At 39.2% G+C, this 17,716-nt stretch overlaps 1 protein-coding gene across 1 annotated transcript in view; it reads right to left on the bottom strand.

Annotated features, from left to right (window-relative positions):
- POU1F1 (POU class 1 homeobox 1) overlaps positions 1–17,716 on the bottom strand; it is a 179,578-nt gene that overhangs the window by 117,693 nt on the left and 44,169 nt on the right. The gene's annotated exons all lie outside the window — the stretch shown is intronic.

Genomic DNA, 17,716 nt, shown 5'->3' on the forward strand with positions numbered 1-17,716 from the left:
GCTCTGGCAGCTGAAGAATCACCATTTCAGTGGTAACAGCTTTTCACCGTAAGGATCAACTAAAACTTTAATTGCTTCATGCTCACCTCTCCCTTTCCTACTCTTTTTTTTTTGTGTTATACCCATCTTATCATTTTGCTGCTGTACCACTGTCTTGCTGTTCTCAGTTCAAAAGCAGAGCAAGCTAAAATGGTTATCTTTAATCACTGTAAAGATGTAGATACTTGCATATGACTCAGTCTTACTACTTCAAAAAGTAGAACTTAGTAAATTAACTTTTATCTTGAAAGATCATTTCTCTGACCAGTACCATTTCAACTGCTGCTCTATCATCTTTGTTGTACCATAAATAAAAGATATTTCTTCCATAGTACTCCTCACATGACACAATGTAGCTCTTTCCCTTCTTGCTTTACTTCATATAACGAAACTGCAAATAGAACATAAGAATGTGAGCAAAATCACTCCTGTTTATAAGGTATTGCTCCAATCTCCTCATGCCTTTTTAAATTAAAAGCTTTTCAAACTTGAGGGTAGATATCTCATTTCATCAGGTTTTGTCTTTCTCAGTGTAGTGTGTTAGGTATTACAGCCAAGCTCTTTTATTATTATCTTTACTCTTTTAATATTATCATCATTATTATTATAGGGAAGGGGCAGCAGGGAGAAGGAAGGAAAGAACAGAGGAAGCTCTCTTACCCTTTCTTTTAGGAGAATACAAACTGACCAACCTCCTGAGCCAAAGAATTTGTTGCTACAAGAACACTAAAAATGAATTTGACTCGATATCACAGTGAAATGAAGGTGCAGAGACTGTTGCTAGAATTAAATATTTTATAATATCCCCTCTCTTCATAGTGATCCAACATTTATCTAAATTTTACAAATATACATCTTTAAAAATTGCAAAAAATAGTAACATTTCAAGGTACTGCTAGTGCTGCAAAAGCACAAATCAAAATGCCTGCAGTTCTCCACTCCCTTATGCATCCATCAAATAGGGATAAAAAGATGACTGGCTTTAAATTAACTGTCTGACAAAGCACTACAAAACACAGCTATCATGGAAAGATTGATATTTAGTCTCTTATGTTAATGAAAAAATAAATGAACGCGTAAGCCTTACGGACAGATTCAGACTTTTAAAATAACTTATCCCAACAGCACTGATGTGTCATTATTCTCAAGTTCAGTTATATTAATCCTTGCAATCTTTCCAAATGCACGGCTTAAAAGCTTGTCTTCCAAGCAGTTTGCAGTCCCTCTGATGACTAGAGGTTCATTCCAGGAGAAATCTTTATGTAATGGCCTCATCACCAGTTACACAGGTGAGAAAAAAATAAGTCAGAAAGCCTTATTTGTAGATGTGTCTTTCTCTAATGACTGTTATAGCACAAGATTATACACAGGCCTAGCAATACATTGCTACACCTCAGAAAAGATCACATAAAAAGTGACAATACAGCATTTGTCCATGGCAACATGTACGAGGGCAACAGTTACTAAAAGTGACAAGTGCTAAAAACAGCAGATGAACTCACAGAGAAGGTGCTCCTTGTGAGGATAGGCTGAAATCTGGAAGCCTTGTTCCAGCTTCAAAGAGTAAAACTTTCTATTTTCTTACAAAGTGCAATAGTTGTGGTTCATGAAGCCATCTTAAAACAAGATGGTTGTTTTTCCAGCTGTTACTTTACATTATCAAAGCTTTCTTACTTTCCTATTTCCTCAAATACTCTGTGACATCAAGAATTTGTGGATTTGAGGGGGAGCAAAGTAAAATAAAAAGTATATGGGGAGGAAAAAATAGCATAGGCCATCAACAGGAAACATAATTCAGTGAAGAGCAAGTCAAAAGAAAGAACACATCTCAAGCTGCATCAGGGGAAACATAAGTTGGATATTAGGAAGGTGATTTTCACAGAAAGAGTGATAAAATATTGGAATGGCCTGCCAGGGGAGGTGCTGGAGTCACCATCCCCGGATGTGTTCAAAAAATTACTGGATACGGCAGTTGGTTCCATGGTTTAGTTAAGGTGTTTGGGCATGGGTTGGGCTTGATGATCTTTAAGGTCTCTTCCAACCTAGTCTGTGAAAACCAATCCCTCCCATACAGATGGCTGACAGTGGAGCCCTCTGAACTAGAACTGGGGTTGGTTATTCCATTAATTCCCCTCCCTGCGCAGGCTGCTTGGATAAGCCATCTTCCAGCTTTGAGCTGAGCTCAACAAAGCACCCAAGCTGTGCTTTAGAGTAGATTTAATTGCAGTACAATCCAGTTTTTAAAGAACAGGAGCACAGAGCATATACAGCTCAGCTCCCCTGAGCTATCCCAGTGCTGGGGTTTGGTCCAACTCCTACATGCTCTCCTTGAGCAGAAGTGTTTGGAGCATGTCTTTCCAGTTAAGAACCGATTGCATCAAAATACTCAGTAAGAAAAAACATCCCCCAGTTCACAGGAGTGCCACACAAGTTCACTTCTGGTTGCAGGCAGGATTTAGACAGGCAGCCTGGGGACAGAGAGCCAGTGTGTGTGGGGAGAGCAAAACACCTCCAAGGGCCGCACAGATCAGCTGCTAAACCCCACTCCTGCACACACAGCTCCTCATGGTGCACAGCACACACTCCTGCTGGCAATCTGAGTCTTTCTGCCTAAGGCAGCATGCTGCTCAGCCTGTGCTCTCCTGGCTCAAAAAAAACTCTGTTTCTCCACTTGCTCTCCGAACATAAATTCTCCACAAGCTGTGTTGAGGCTTTGCCTCCCCTCAGTGAGTTGTTTTCCAGAGCACATCGGCTTTCCGCGAAGTATTTCCTGAAGCAAAGAGCTGGTTTTGACTTTTGGGCAGGATACAAGGCTTAAACATATTAATCATAGATTTATTTATAGGATTAGCAAATCCTCAAGTTGTGGTTTTGGTGGGAAGGGAAGGATGGTGTTTAGATGTGAAAACTATGATAAGACAGTGTTAAGATTAAGGTGTTAAGATATGAAAACAAGCATCTCTCCCTTGATCAACTCAAATGCCTTTAACTCTCATTTCTCCTAGAAATCTCACTATCACTAGGAACAAGATGTACTTTGCAATGTTTTCAAGCCTGCTATTTTGATAAATCTCCTCCCACATACTGGGTCATTCACGCAGAGCAGCCACTATGCCCAGTGTCAAAGAGGAGGAGAAGAGCCTGGGATGTACTGCATAAACCTCTGGCTTTAGTTACAAACACAAACCAAACACCATTAAATCAACACAGAAGTCCCTGGCAAACCAACCACCAGGCAGGGTCCCAAGACAATCCCTAAGCTAGTTCTGTAGGGCAGGACCTGGGCAGAGGATCCCCCATGCTTCACTGAGGGAAGACAGGTCTCACTCCCACAGGCATTTCCCATCTCACTTCTCTCAGGACAGTGTGAATGATTTTTTTTTTTAATAGAAAATGACCAGACATCTGCACATGAATAGCACCAAGAAACATTTAGATTAATGCTCTTCCAGCAGCTGGGGATGACCAGAGCTTAAAACACCATCAGGCCATATTCTCCCTACTGGCAGAACTGCTACTACAGCATTATACTTTCCATGCTGACAGACACAGCTGGCAGGAACAGCAGGCCAGGATTTAAGATATATTATGGCCAGAAATAGGCTACCACACACCAGTGGATCACACTGGGGTAGAGCCTGCGCTAGGAAACCATGGTCTACTCCACAGGCATGGCTGAGTCCGCCACCAAAGATATGGCTTCATTTACTAAAACCATCCTACAGGAAAGGTGTCCATGACACTGTATACAGAGTCCTAGTGGAGGATTTGAAAGTGACTAAAATATTACAAAAATTCACCCTTCTCTTCTGCAAAACAGTTCCTGTGGCTGCTTAAGCAAAAGGGAAGATAATACCATCCCTCTATCAACATTTGCATCAGAGCAACAGCTTGCAGCAGCTAACACCACATTTCTGTGATCACACAGAATTCCTGGCCAGTACCATCTTCAGATTTTCTTCTTCCCCTTTCCTGAAAGGATGACAAAGTCCATGCAGAGAGCACATCATTAGAAATAGGAGAAAGGGGCATGTAAGTGTCTGTTCAGTTCCATATCCCTCCTGATAAATGGATAGTTCACAAATGTGTGCCAGCTGCTCACAAATGGATACACCATCACTTGAATTACAACAGACACTTGTTTTGTATTGTTGCTGTGGATAAGCCACGTCTACCTCTTCTTAACCTTCAGCTTCAAATGTCTGAAATACAGTGGAAGATTTTCAACTGTTTAGCAATAGCTCCTTTTGTAATGCTCCCTGTGATTGTGAGCTGTACAAAAGAAACTGAACAAGTTGCAGTTACTTGTGCAAGCAAGCAGCTCTGTTGGGTATTATGAGATAGTCACCTCTCCCATGCCATGACACCAGCAGTGGGACAAAGCAAACTGACACTCTTCCCTGTTTAATTCCAAAAAAAAAAAACTGGATTCTCCATGAGGCTCTTGCTCAGTAACTGTAGTAGAATCCTAAAGATTCAGTAAAGATATACAGATTTATTTAATAAAAAGGGCACCTGCACAAACCCAGGCCTCAGAATCAACATAACCATTTAGACATGGTTAAAATGCTGCTGTGGCACAAAAATAGACTTTCAAAGCCTTTTTCAGTATCTTTCCTTTTGCTCATAGCCCTGTGATTTTCATTTTCTTACAAGTTTTTTCATTCTCTCTTTCCAGTCTGACTGCAAGTCTTACCAGAACATCTCAGAAGGTCCACACAGAAGCAATGAGGACTTTGCTGAAGGCTCTCACATACTCAGGGAAGAGAGGTAAGAGCATCTTGAGAGGCAAAAGCAAATCTCTTCCCCATCAGGGAGAAGTCAATCACTAATAGCAAAGATTAAAGCAGAATCTACCCTATTTTGATATCATTTTCTCTGCTGAAGTATAGTTTTCAGTAAGACCATGGACAACACATCCACTACCCAGGGTTTCTCTCCCATGTCACTTAGCAAGATTATCCACTCACACCCAGGGTCTGGAGCTCCCAGCCTTGCCAGGAGTGTTTGAAAGCCAGGTGGGCTCTGAAACCTCACAGCCTCAGCCTTCCAACACCACAGAAAACTGGTACTGGAGACACTCCACCAGGCTCTGACCTCTTGTTTTACAAGTCAATCTAGAAAATAGTGCCAAGAACCATGAAAGTGAAAAGGCTTTTTATTGCTCCCCAATTGAGGCATCTACAAATTCAGCAAATGGTTTTTGCAAACAGTTTTCCAGATTGCAGATGTTGGCATGAGCATATCAGCTCTTGGATTCTTTACCCACCAGTTCAACCTTCAGATTTTTCCAAATCATTAGCATAAGATCTCCAGGTAAAATATTTTCTCTGATGTAAAATGTGAAACTATTTCCACAGATACTGATTGCTGAACTACCACTCTTTTCAGATCCAGATATAGACAAGGATGTGCATTATTAGTCTGATGACATACAGTGTAATCAAGCTAATTAATTTGACAACTTGAGATTGAAAGGAACAAATTGTAGCATGTGCTGTAACAAAAGTAGGAAAACATGACAGATTCAAGCAAAATATTGCATGCAGAATACAATGTTAAAAAGGGAAATTTAATTAGAAGCACCATATTTTTTATTATTTTGAAAAGCAGTAACTAGAAAAATTTCCAAATTGTTAATTGGAGAGAAAGAATTTTTTTCACTTTCTTCACAGAGATGGAACTGAATTAATTTACATACAAGCAAGCCAATGAACACTGCACTAGAAGACTCCTACAAGTTAAAAAAAAGCTCAAAATGGAACAATTAACTGACAGCAAGAAAAGCACCTTTTGTTTCAGGCATGAAGTAACTTATCTTGGACAAAACAACAAACCAGACAATCCTGTTGAAGTAAAATTCACTGGAGGAAATATTTTGCAAATTATTTTATTGCTAACTACTTCAAATTGGCAGCCACTTCCAGTCCAAAGCTACATCTCTGCTGTCCAAACCTTCTGACAGTACTGAGCAGCACACACAACACACAGCAGTATTCATTTTCTTAAGAGCTTAAGATGAAGAAACGCCAATTGCAATGTCTCCCTAAAAACGTTTTAAAACATTATTCCTTCTCAAAAAGAAAAATGTAACCCTAAAACACATTTGTGAAGAAAAGGTCACTAAGTTATTTTTGCAACCAATATCCAAACACACTAATTTTCATTTAAATGATACAGCTTCTCAGTTAAGAGAAAAGGCTTTAAGTCTTCTATTTCAAAATGGAAATTTCTGGTTCTCCAATTCATTGCACTCATCAACACCATCCTCCCTCCATGCTACACGTAATTCTTTCAGATCTTCCAGTGATCAGAATATAACATAGAGGTAAAAATTGATCTTCCATCTGGTAATTCATGTTGTTATTAAGTGTTCATAAACATATTTTGGGAAGAAAAACTGGTTAGCCCTGGAATGTGATTAATCACTATCAACAAAAAACTGTGAAATTATTATACTAAATCAACACAAATTCTCTTTAACCCTCTTAGAAAAGGTTTTTTATGAACTTCTATTGTATTAAACTGAAAACATTGAAAAAACATCTGTACATCTTCCAAGAAAAAGTGGGTGCAGTTATGTGGAGAAGATCAGTGGATTCCTGTTATAGAAGATTTAGGTTCCCCTTAGACCCACACTCAAGTATGACAAAATTGTGTTTACCAATATTCACAGTGAGGGTGAGCACACAGTGATGCTGAACTAGGAAAAAAAAATAATTTGAAGAGATAAAGGGTTTTCATCCACAACTCCTTAGGTTCATATCTATACAAGCCATAGCAGACAGGAAAGGGACCACTAGGTTCAAACAACACTCTGACACATTTTACTATCTATCCATTCACATTAGCATGACCAAAATCAGAATTTCACACATTTCAAAAGCCCGGAAACAGGTGAGGGCAGAAACAGTAGGGCTTTCACCTATTCTAGAGACACAAAAAGGCCACAAAAGAGATTTGGAGACACACTGATGATCTCTGATGTCTGAACCATACATTCATCTCCTGACAATGCTCCAAAGGTTCTTCACTGCATCCAGAATTAATGGGGTGCTTTACTCATAATTTATCAATGCCTCACAGGCAGCAGAGGTATCAGACAGGGGCTTTCAGGTGTGAAGTCTAATGACTGAATGCACCAAAACAAAATACCATTCTATCTTGCTTTCTGTCTTATGAAAACTTCTTCAAAACCATTTCATTGTTCAGGCATATTTTTCCCTGATTCATCTTTTTTTTTTCCCCCATTTTAACCCTAAACCCATTCTAGGGGTAACTGTGGCTGAGGTTAATGCCACACACAGCAGACAAGCACCACAAGCTCTTTCCTGTGCAGTGAACAAGATTATTTCTTGTCACACAACTCATAAAGCAAATTAAACATGCCAGAGTTAGTGAATATTGTGAAAGTGACTCTAGAAGAGCAGTCAACAGATGGAAAACAGCAAGGTAATTGTGGCCTCACTAATTACTTACAGGCTGAGGTTTTTGGAGTATCTCAGAACTGTAGCCAATATATCAAGGTGAGACTGAAAACATTTGGCAAATACTGAAAGAGCAGAAGTTCTTGGCAAGATCTCTCATAAGAAAAAAATAAAATTGTTCCTCTCCATATAAAAGGAGCAAAATTCTCACAAAGTGCAGAATCTGGATGATTTATAACTGAAGTGTTACACTAATAAACCAAAGTCGAAAAATGTCATGTTTTTTAGTGAGGTAGAAGTATTTTATACAGATACCATTGCAGCCCTGCTTAGTGCATGCCAAACATGAAAAATTACAAAGTTGTAAGTACAGCAACTTTAGAACCCTTTATGAAGGTTTTTATATATAAAGATGAAAAGTTTGGCATAATTTCCTCTTGTTCCAGATCATTACTAAAATTTCTCAAAGAACTTGGCTTTTTGCTAGTTCCAGAGCTGGATTAGATAGAAAATGTTTTGTTGCAAATGCCAAGTCAAAACGGGGAAGAACTGCTGACTTACTGCAAGTTTGTATTTTGGTCCTTCTTGTGAAGAGGAGGAGACTTCATGCCAACAGCCTTGGTATCTAGTTAGCTTTCTGTAATAAATCACATCTCCTAGTAATTATGCTATCACTCATAATAAATTGTGCCATCTCATTACTGTGATTGCAAATCTGCCTCTGTCTCACCAGTCTTGTAAGAAAGGATTTCAATTTCATTGGGGCAACAGAGTAAAAGGGAAAACTAACAAACAAGGGATTTGGGGAACAAGAAGGAGAAAACTGATATAAGAAAGCAAGCAAAACAAGAAAATTCAACATTTCTTCCCTTTGTGAAAGTTACTTTGTACTCAAAGTCAGAAGCTATTCCTATTATTCCATGCACCCAAAGCAATATATACACATAGAAGTTGCTGCTTATTGTAAAGCTAAACCAAAATAATTTTTGGCTGTTGTGCTTGGCTCCTTTCTGCTCATGGAGAAACCTTCTATAAGTAGAGAAAACCTTTAAAACTGAGCTAGCACAGCCAATTCAGAGTATGAACCAGACTTGAATTTTCCCTTTACTAACACAGTGCAGGAAGACCCTGCAAAGTCCTCCCGCTACTTTATCCTTCTGGGTACATGGGTGGAGAACTCAGCAGTAGGTTTGCTGACAAATAATTCATTGCATTAAGAATGACAGGAAAAGGTTCTTAACACAGCCAATAACAGCAGCACTAAATAAGACTTTAAAACAAATACCTCTGATAAGACCTGAGTGGATGTGTCACTTGCAGTGGAAGAATACCAGTGGCAATGAGCCCTTCCCCATTATCCAAGTATATTTTAAATTCATATAAAATTATATTTGTATAAATAAAGAGAGAATTACTTATTTTAATTGTTCTTGGACTTAAGTGGTAGAATATGTTACTGCTACTGGAAGAGGACTAAAATATTTCAGTTACATAAAATGAACTTCATCAGTGAGTTCCAGAAACAGGTGACAAACTTCTCTAGGAAGAAAAGATACAACATAAAGATGTGTGCACATCCATACAAGTCTTCAAAATCTAAATTCCTTTATAGCAAAGACAAAACAGGCATCCACATCTCCAAAGAGACTCAGTGATGACTTAGTTGCTGAAGGCCAAGGCTGCATCTCACTGCACTTGGACATAGAGCTGGAAACAACATTTTTATTCATGCAAATTATGTAGTGGCCACCAAGCATCAGAAAATCAGCTCTACCAACATCAAAGAGGTTCTCACCAGAGAGGACATGTCCGTGTCACCATGTCGTATACACAGGGGCCAGTGGAGAGAAAAGCTTTGACATTCAAAAAAGTCCCTATCAAATCAGAATGCAGAAGATAAAAATTTCTATATTTATATTGTATTTGAGAGTCTAAATACTTTCAGGAAGTGATCTCCATGAAGCAGAGCCATTGAATTTCCCATATTTAGGATCTTGCAGGATCAACAAAGTTGTAAAGGTCCAGCCTCATTTATTCATGACTGATATTTCAGCATGTGCTATATCCATGAAGCAGCATTAGTGTTCTATGGGCATATTTTTCAGTTTCCACCCAGAATACCTCTGCCATTGTAATTCAACCTAAAGTCCATTAAAGCTATTATATTGTGCATAAAAATTGATGAACAGCAAAATTTTGAGCAAACCTAATCACCCATATATTTGGAAACATCTGTTTGATTTTTACAAGAAGGTTCAGCAGGGTATAACATGTGGCATAAAGCAATGTAAGTCTCAGCTAACTATAAATCCTGTAACTAAGTTAGAATTACAACAAACATAACAAATCTGGGGTTGCCCTGTGGTTTCACAGCAGCCTCCTGCTGCAAATGACAGTTTCAAAATATTGATCTAATCTAACATTTACCACATTGCTGTTCAATCCTTCTGATAAGGAGTAACAGCCTGATTTCTTATCAGCACAAGAAATAAATACAAACCATATTGTTCAACAGCTTAGAGTCACAATCTGAACTTCAAGGAAGCTGAGAGCTCAAGATTTCAGGTCAGAAAGAAATAAATCTTCAGTGAAGGAAAAAAAGGAAGCAAAAAGTTGTTGGCTGACCTTGAACTGCTTTGGCTTGCTTTATTTTTCAATCAACACCTTCAAGCACAATTAATTCCCATCTTCCTCCATATTGCACAGCTGTTTATTCACCTACCTATATTTTCATGAGTTTACAAATTCATATTTCACTGAATGTCTGGAGCTCAGGCAAACTTTGAAAAGCATCTGTCACCATTTGTCTTTCTAAAGACCTGCTTGCGTCCACAGGAGAAATCAACACACCATGGTTGAAAGGGGTGTTATACAATGGCAAGACATGCCAGCACTCCCTGAATCACCCAGCACAAGCAGCAGAATTTCATAACACAACAAGAATGAACTTTGTCATGTCAGGATTTTACTCATCTTCAGTAAGGGCACTTTCTACAAAGGATGAAACTTTGTCCTTAAACCAATAAACAACATTGCCTGAAGTCAACCCTCAAGAAGCTGTGTGACCTTTGGATATTCTAAGGAGAAAACCAAAAGCTCTTGCAAATATCTTCATTTATTTGGTTACAGAATTAATGTTGCCAGCCCATCTCACAGATGAAGCAGCAGCAGCTGCTTTTTCAAACACTGACTGTAGCCAAGTGACCATGCCCTTGCCTTGAAAAATGGATTGCACTTCATCAAACTTCTCTGTGATGTGGTTTTATGAAGGCAGTGTGATTTAATTCCTGGCATAGAAGCAGATACTTACCTTCATAATAGATTTCACATCTAGACATCCAAGACACTGGACAGATCAGGGTTTTCATAACTAAAATGTCAGCTTCTTATTAAATTGACAGCTGAGTGTGTGTTCATGCACATTCACACTTTGCAAGAAGTTTAGGAAGCTCACAGGAAGCACATTCCTGTGTGTGGAGTCCACTCCATGGGAAACAAAGTGAAAGCCTCCTCTGGTCCATTCAGGTTTCCATGGACACTTCAGAACCAGGCTGGCACCCTGGAGGTGTTCAGGAACATGCAAATGAAAAGCACACCAAAGAATTAGGTGGTTGCTACACCATCTCACAATGGGGTTCAGCAGCAAAATTATCATGGTGGATCCAGAACTTGATGATGAGAAAGGTTTGTATGATTTATGTGTTTCATGGTTAAGTGCTCTGTCTGCCAGCACATGGACTTGTTTAAAACTCCATTTATAAATCCCTTTCCTTAAGCATTGAATGCCTTGGCCCTCACACTGTTCCCTCTCTCCCCATTCCTCCCCCTACAGGGCACTGGGGAAGGTGGCTGCCACTCCTCCATCACCTCAGTCCCTTGCAGACATTCACAAACACTCCCACAGCCCACCAGAGTGGGCAGTGCTCCCTCCACTGCAGAGCAGAGGGAAAACCTGGTGTCTCCAGAAACTGCAGGCTTCAGGTGCTCAGTGTCTGACCAGTAATTAATTATCCCAAAAGAGGAACTGGAGCTTTGAAGCACAAAGCTGATCAATAGTCATTAGAAAGAAGGATGCTCACCAATCTTATGTGCCATTCTGGAAGTGCAGCTTTCGAAACCATAATGTAAAGTGTTCAAGCATTGTATGTGCATTAGTGTATTTACATTTTGTACCTAGGAGTTTCTATCAATTTGTTTAATAAGCATTTTTCATTTGGAACATGAATCTGAAAATATTCCAGCTTCTAAGACTTCTTCATTTGTCCGACTACAGAATACTCTCTGCCTTCTACTATTAGTAGAATAATAATAAATAAACCCAGCTGATTTTGGGTCTTTTAAAGAGATGTACAAGTGTCACTTCAGCAAACCCCATATGATGAAACCCTCTGGAAAGCATGAAAACAAACACCTGTCCATCCTGAGTAGTAGCCAGAGCTTTTCCACTGGTTACACAGAAACAAATCCTTGTTATATGATGCAGTCAGAATATTTGTGCTCAGTCCTAACTTACCCCTAAAAAAGCCTTACTACTACAAGGACCCACTATTTCCTGTTGCAGGTGGCTCTCCATTCCCAACTATGACCAGAAATTTTATCCAGGACCCAAGAGAGTTTTATTTCCTAATTAAGTCCTGTCTGAATTGACACCCAAGAGAAATTCCTTCCGCAAATTCATGATCACTACCATTTTCAAACATCCTCACAAGCCAGCAGACCTCAGTGAGAGAAAGAGGTCACTGTGAAATTACTGCTGCTTACAAAGTTTTTTAGTGGGTGGAAAACTGGGCCGTTATTTCTATAAGTCATATTTTCCATACATTTAGGATTATGCAAGAAATCACCCTTATATCAAAAAAGCATTTTCCATGAAGCATTCCAGAGAATTATAAAATATCCATTAAAAAATATTTCCCACTTTTTGTCATCCTTCCCAGTGGTCAGTTAAGCCAGGTTTCACAGCATTGTTTCTTTTAAGTCTGTTTTATAAGTGATTGAATGTTAGAGAGATGAGCAAAACGCTGCCTGCAGTATTTATGCTTATTTGTCACAGCTTGAAATTGAACTGGGATACTGAGAGCATTTCAGAGCCCTTGCAAATCCTCTCTTTGGATTATTTACAACCTGTTGATGCATATTCAGAAGCACACCATAAAATATCATTAAAATGATAAATCTGTCCTCAACTACTTTGAGCCTCCCCATCTCCTCTTGCTCTTTCATACATTTTCAACTGTTTTCCTTTTACTGCTAACCCAAATATGACATCTTTTCAATAATAAAACAGACAAAGTGCACAATGCTGAGATATCTCTGTGATATCCTCACCTATGGTGCTGTGAAACTGAGGGCAGAGACTATATTGCTGAAAAATAATTATACTGAGTGAAGAACAGGAGTGACAACTATTTGCTGGAAATGGATACTGCAGATATCAGCTGAGCTAAGACACATTTTATTGTCACTAATTAAATTTGTGTATACAAGTAGCAAAAAAAACCCAAAAACCAAAACCCAAACCCAAAATGATAAACAGTTCCCATCAATAGCAGAAAATCTGTTTTCTTGAAACCAACCCCTGTGGTTTTCACACAGTGACATTGCTGTTAACAGTTCATAGAGAAAACTCTTCCCTCTTAAATCTCCAAGTCACCATCCTGCAAGCCTCTATTTTAATTTTTTCCCCTACAGTTTTGATTCTCTTTATTCAATAGACTTAAATTCTTAATTCTTGCCATTTTTTCTGTTCCCATATTGTAGGCAGAGGGGTTTTTTGTGCTAGAAATATCCATATTCAAAAATAGAAAAGAAAGTAAAGGTCCCCATGAGTGCAGTGTTTCTTTACTTTATCACAAACATCCTGTATACCAAATGGCATCTGTCTCCCTGAAGAAGCAAGTTTTCCCTCCTTCCAAAGCAGTCAAATATGGAGTGCGCTGCAAGCTGTATTTTGTGGTTGTTACACAAAAGCAGAAATATCCCAACGTTTATTCCCTTTCCGCAGGTGACTGTCAGATTACAGCCAAGAGGAATTCAGAGAGAAGCAGGGGAGAAGCACAAGCGCTTAGTCAGCAAGCAGAACTGTTCACAGGCTAAAGGGAGTGTGTGCATTTACAAGAGAGGATTTTGGGTGCAGGAGACGTTGACTGTATCTCAATCATGTGCTGCTTCTGCCAACACCACCCCTGACGCTCCAGGGCTGTGTGGTTCCAGAAGAACCACACAGACACTTAAGGAGCAAAGATTAAACCAACATTTTGTTGCTCAAACACTGTGAGCTCTCACATGGGGGAAAAAGAGAGAATCTCTTCAATGACAATTACAAGACAGCCAAGACTCCTTGTTTTTGCCAGGAGAACACTAAAGCCAGGGAATCTTTCACTCTCAGAATTTTCCTCCAGGCATTGCCCTTGCCCTAACTTATCCAAAGCATCCTCTAATCCCCCTCCTCAGGGCTGTGCTTCAGCAGCTAGCAACATGCAAAACCACAGCTTGAGATCCACAGAGGCTTTTGTCCCAGGAAACAGGTCAATTACCACCCCAGGAAAAATGGCACACTACCTCCTAACTGCCTTTTGCTTGACCCACAAGCTCTTAAAGCACTCAGCCAGTAAAATAAAAGTAATCTTATCTCTGGTTTAACTGCTCCTGCACCACAGTGCCAGCCAAACCCTGGCTTTGCACATCACGCTGTACAACCAAACCCTGCACACACACACACCCCCATCATGAAAGGATCACTGTTATTATTAAAGGCAAACTTCCCAATCTAATGTGAAGGCATCAGCTTTTATTTATAGTGTTAGCTATTAAACATTTCAAATAGTTAAGATAGCAACCATACAGAAAAATTATGTTTCTGCTGTAATTGAAAAAAAACCCAAACAACCAGTTTGCAGTGTCAAGAGACTTCCATATTGCTTGAAAATTATCATTGCTATTATCCAAAAGTTGCATTATGCCTAGTGCTTTATTTACCTTGCATTAAAGCTGTCTGTAAGTAACTTCAGACTTGCAGGTAATTAACAAACTCACTGAACTCAAAGTAAAATTATACATACCATGGATGAAAGAAAAAAAACCCCACATGTTGTATTTACTTACTGGATATTACCCTGCACAAGGACACCAGGAGAACTTTAAGGTAAAGATCAGCTCTGTAAACCATAATTCCCTACCCAGACCATCAGCACCTCCACATCTTAAGGCCTTTCTGAAGCAAAATTCCTTTCCTCTGCATATCAGGCAAGTTCAGCTGATCATTTCGCATCTACTCCAGGTTATACCACACAATGAATTCTTCCACCTGAACAGATACTTGGGGATTGTGTGGCTCCTCCTCGGAAAACAAGTTAATTCCAACTTTATCACAGGAAAAGAGAAATTAGGACAGTTAATCTTCATGTAGGCATTAATAATCAGTGAGTGATCCCTGGCTATTGCAGCAGTCCTAGGAGAGAACAGCTCCTCTGAAGAGCTGGGCTGCTTTTCCATGGGCAAGGCAGACACTCATCCCACAGGCTCCAAAGCCCAGTGAGATCCCCTCCAGCTGTGGAGGATTCAGGGGTCCTGACTGCAGCACATCTTTCAGAGAGGGGGAAAAAAAAAAAAGCAAGTTGTCTGCTGAGAGAAATGATAAATATTTCAGAGACTAATATAAGAACCACTTCAAGAACTCACTAGGATGAGACAGGATTCCTGAACACAGGTGGTGAAGGAGGAGCTGGGCAGAGTCAGGCACTGCAGCCTCACAGAGAGGCTGCCCAAAAAAAGCCCAGGGCAGCTACAAAGCAGCCTTTACATTTCCCTGCAGCTACTGACAGCACATCAACCCCAAAACAGCCCCAGTGCAGTTCCTAACTCTCACCTTGGCCTGAGCTTGGAGGAGTGACAGTGCTGGATTTGGAGCAAAACACAAGAATCGTTGACCAATTTATGCACAGACAGATGTTGCTATGAAGGCAGAGTGTAACAGAATATTGAAAATTTCACACAGAGAGGTGGATGTATACATGCTGCATCAAGACTTACAGATAGCAGGAAAAAAAAAAAACTTGGCAAAACTCTAAATCTCCCAAGTTTCTTTTGTAGCGTTGCAGCCTTGAGCAAAATTCTAATAGCATCGTTTGGGTTTTACATTCACAAAATTGAGTGTGCAAATTCTGCTGCATACAAATAAGATATTTGCATATATTTGACCAAGTTCTGTAAGTTTTGATAAAATGTATTAACTCCTATATCAGCACAGTAGAAAAATCCACCCTGATGTTGATATGAACCACTTTGAGGAAAAAAAAAACCACAATAATAAATCAGGCTTGGCAGAAATTTAAATTCAGAAGGTAGGCTGATCATCAAACTTGAAAATGTTATTTAGTGATACACAATAAAACAAATAATCTGCATTCTCCAATTCCCCAGTTAATGTTTATTGATTAAGTTTTGTTAGGAAAAAGCTATTAGCAGTGCATATCCTTGGACAGGTGCTTAAAGCAAGTAGTGTAACTTATATCTAACTGTTGGTTCAGTGAAAAGCATTTACAAAGAATTGTTTTTCACTCTTGAGGGCGTAAAAAGTGGGAGTACTTTGCAACAATGCAAGCAGAACAAATTGAAAAAAATGCATTCAATTTTATTGGGTTATAAAAATAAGTCATTGCCAAAGTTTCATAGAGGTAGAGTTAGCATGTTCAGCCTTACATTGTAATGAAAAAGTTGCTTTTCTATTTCCAGACTTCAGAGCAAGCTTTGGAAAAGAAACCCCAACATTCCCCAACGCATCAGAAATAGATATTGAATTTTAAGCACATTAATTGCACGCAGCATTCCATTTACCTACATCTATTCTGAAATTAAGCCAGTCTTGAAAATTAGAATTTCCACCACCATTCTTGCATGTTTTAATCCTGCAGTTTTCATTCTAAGCGAGTCAAGGAGAAGGGGGAGAAAAAAAGCTACAAACCATTATCAGGCAGTTATCTTATTGCTGTAAAGGCATCAACCAGGTGACTCACTTAAACCTAGACAGAAGAGAACACTGTGTTCTTCTTCAGTTCTCACCTTTCAAGAAAAGGAGTTTACCACAACAGCAGCATGATAGTAATAAACTTGTAAACAAGTATGAACATTCCCTGGACATTCTCTCATGACCTTTATGTTAAAGCAATCACAGGTTTCTGTCCCAACCAATCTTTGTTTCTAATTGCACTTCGGGGGATCGTGGTTTAACGAGCCCGGCCCAGGCCCACACAGCCACTCACTCACTCCCCCACAGTGGGATGGGGGAGAGAATCAGAAGGCTTAAAGTGAGAAAACTCATGGGTTCAGATAAAGACACTTTAACAGGGAAAGAAAAAGCCATAGATGGAAACAAAGGAATTAATTCACCATTTTTTTAGATAAAAAATAGTCATCCAATAGTTTTCTACTGGGTGGGTTTTACATCAAATAATTAATGCACAACATGTTTTGTGGTCTTTTCTGCAAAACTTTTAGTGTTTCAGCTTAGTATTCAGCAAAATAAATGTTCTTAAATACATGTTGGGTCATTATCAATAAGCAGCACATTCTAAAGGTCAGTATACACAAGTTCTCCAAGAAAGCATAAAGAAAAGTCAGTTTTAAACAGTGGGAGAGCAGAAAGAGTCAGAAGGATACTAAAAATATTTCATTAGTTTGCAGCATCCTTTCAGGAGCAATTTCTCAGTAATACCACAGGTGCCACTCTGCTGAATCTTTTGTTTCTTTCCAAGCTTATAGTAGAAAGAGTTGTCACAAAGGGACAGTTTTACTTTGGAAAATACTTGTGGGAAAAGGCTAGTGCTGCAGGGTTTGCATTTCCAGCAGTATACACAACCTTTCTGTAAGCTGTTATTAATTACAAACAACTACAGAGAAAAGGAACCTAGTACTCTTGCCCAGCCTCTCTTGTGCCACACCAAAACCCTTTACAGATTATTTCCCTATTTCATTTTTAAAAAAATTTCATAAATTCCAATTAGTTCCTTTTCCATCATCTCCATGGGCTCCAATTTAGGTTAATAGCAGTTCATTAGAAAAAGAGAACAAAAATGCATACACTAAGAGTTAAAATAGGGATATGTCTTTTCAGAGCATCAAAGCATTTGACTGCCTTAATTCCAAATGTTTGTCTCAAGGTTAATGGCAAAACATAATTTTACATTCTCAAAAGCATGCTCAGCTAAAGCTTAAGAATAATAGGACCGCTCACCCCTCGGTTATTGGCACAA

Source organism: Passer domesticus, chromosome 2 (genome assembly GCF_036417665.1).
Source record: "Passer domesticus isolate bPasDom1 chromosome 2, bPasDom1.hap1, whole genome shotgun sequence".
Taxonomy (NCBI): Eukaryota; Metazoa; Chordata; class Aves; order Passeriformes; family Passeridae; genus Passer; species Passer domesticus.